The sequence below is a fragment of the Austrofundulus limnaeus genome, unplaced genomic scaffold (assembly GCF_001266775.1).
Source record: "Austrofundulus limnaeus strain Quisiro unplaced genomic scaffold, Austrofundulus_limnaeus-1.0 Scaffold266, whole genome shotgun sequence".
Taxonomy (NCBI): Eukaryota; Metazoa; Chordata; class Actinopteri; order Cyprinodontiformes; family Rivulidae; genus Austrofundulus; species Austrofundulus limnaeus.
In genome coordinates, this window is record NW_013952668.1 from 772503 (window position 1) to 775111 (window position 2609).

Here is a 2609-nt window from a genome sequence, read left to right on the forward strand (position 1 = left end):
GTATAGCCCCACCAGGCTGTATTATTGTTCAGAGTTCGTTGGTGAAAAAAAAAAAAGAAAAAAGAAGAGTTTATCGCATATTGAGTCAGTGTATCTGGTTTTGTGTGGGGAAATTCAAGCTGCAGAGCATCCTACCACACTGGTGGAAGTTGCAGTTGGCTGCTTCTTCCAGGTTCAGGCTCGAGGCCTACTTGTAGCTCGCCACCCAAGATTGGGAAATAGGAACCTGGCCAGTTCCGGTTTTGATCAATTTCATAAGGCTCAGATTACATCAATGCCACATTGGTAGAGTACCTAAAACCTGCAGCAGCTCCACTCCTTCCCAGCTCCACACACACCTGATGCTAAACACTAGTGTGCAGCCATCTTAGCTCCAAATCTCACAGAAAGTCTTGTGGGAAAATCCCGTGGCAAGTCTCGCGAGATTTCATACTTAGTTTATGGACAGAAGGGAAAGGAGGGGAAACAGATATTTGCCTTAAAATAGACTGGGCTACACCCTCCCCCCTTAGTTCATGCACGTCCCTGTTGCATGGGAGCTGCGGGTTTTACAACTAATATTATCTGCTGCAGGGGCACGACTAAGAACATCTGAAAAAGCATTAGACAAGCCTTGAAARAAAGTTTGGACTACAGAAATCAGTGGATTTCCCAATACTGAATATTGTAGCCTATTAGGTGGTTGACGTTGTCGAGGAAAATTACGAATGGATGGTTCGACTTCTAKTGGTTCAAGGGGTSCAATAGAGCTAGGACTGATAGGACCCAATAATGACTCAGATTGGTCTGACATAGGATCTTCAGCCTCAGGCTCTTTAGACATTTGGACACCAGGTAACYTTTCGGGAGGCATAATGGTTGGAATATTTTCCTCCACAGATACTTCCACAGGTAAGTAAACTTCTGCATCCTCTTCAAGAACTTTCCCATTTGTATCTGACTCTTTGCTAGATGCTGACATAGCTGTTTTCCTAGGCTGCAGCAGGGACTCCTCAAACTCTGGTAAGTGATGCTCAGATGGCATCACTGCTGTTGGAGCGGTAGCTTGGACTGGTGGTAAGAGAGGGTCAGAGTTTACGGTTCTGTTTGGAACTGTCGAAGTCTCATCTAATTCAGTTTCACGTCGATTCGAACTTTCTACCCTGAATTTGACTGAAGGCTGRACTAAAAGTGGAACGGAATAATCTGATACCACTGAATCAGTCTCCTCTTCATCCAGAATAAGTGCAGAATCCAATTGATTTCTGGACTTGCTACGAGTATTTGACTTGTGAACAGGAGAGGTTATAGGGTGATCCTCAACTGTACTGGCAGGTAAGAAACCACAAGGAAGCAACAGGTCTCGATGCAGTGTGCGAGTAGGTCCTTCTGTGGCCTCAGGTTTCACGGTGTAAACAGGAAGTTCTCCTGCACGCTTGGTGACCACATAAACTCCTTGCTCCCACTTGTCCTCCAATTTATGCTTCCCTCGTAGACGGACATTGCGAACAAGCACCCGGTCTCCAACCTCCAGACTTGAGGGTGTTACATGTTGATCGAAKCGCCTTTTGTTCTTCTCACCTGATTTAAGTGCATTCTCAGAGACTAGTCTGTAGCTCTCTTCAAGCCMTGAARGAAGATTTTTGACATACTCCGAATGRGAGAGTGATGGAGCTTCTTTAACRGGTAGGCCAAAAGCCAAGTCGACTGGAAGTCTTGGAGATCGACCAAACAACAGTTCATATGGTGTGAACCCGGTTACTTCATTCTTTGTACAGTTGTACGCATGTACAAGAGGCTTCACAAACTCTCGCCATTTAGATTTCTGTTTGGTTTCAAGTGTCCCCAACATGTTTAGTAAAGTGCGGTTAAAGCGCTCGACCGGATTTCCCCGTGGATGGTATGGAGTGGTCCGAGACTTTTTTATACCAGCAACCTCACAGAGCTCTTTGATTAACTTCGACTCAAAATCTGGCCCTTGGTCCGAGTGAAGTCGTTCTGGAATACCATAGTACACCATGAAATCGTTCCAGAGACACTTTGCTACTGTTTTAGCCTTCTGATTAGGGGTTGGAATGGCGACAGAAAACTTTGTGAAATGGTCAGTAAGGACTAAAATGTCTTTAGTGTTGCTACTGTCCGGTTCGAGTGACAAAAAATCCATACAAAGTAGTTCAAGAGGTCGACTTGTTTGGATGTGTACCAAGGGAGCAGCTTTTTCTACTAGTGCCTTGCGTCTCACACATCGACCACAGGTCTTGATGGTGCGCTCCACATCTGCTGCCATCTTTGGCCAGAAAAAGCGTTGTCGCACAAGATCAAGGGTACGCTCTATACCCATGTGTCCCATATCATTATGAAGAGCCCTCAAAACCATTGGTCGCAGGTTGGGTGGAAGAAGTAACTGGAAGTTGAGTTTGTCATCCTCTTGTCTCCTCCTATACAAGATACCATCCTTCAGCTCCAACCGATTCCACTCCCTTAACAGCAGTGGGAGCTCTGGCAATTCCTCTCGAGCCGTTGGAAGGACTTTCTCACCGGTCTCAAGTTGATGAATGACCTCTCGGAGGGCAGGGTCAGCTCGTTGCTCTTCTGTTAGGTCTTCATGCGACAATGATGGAACAACAGGT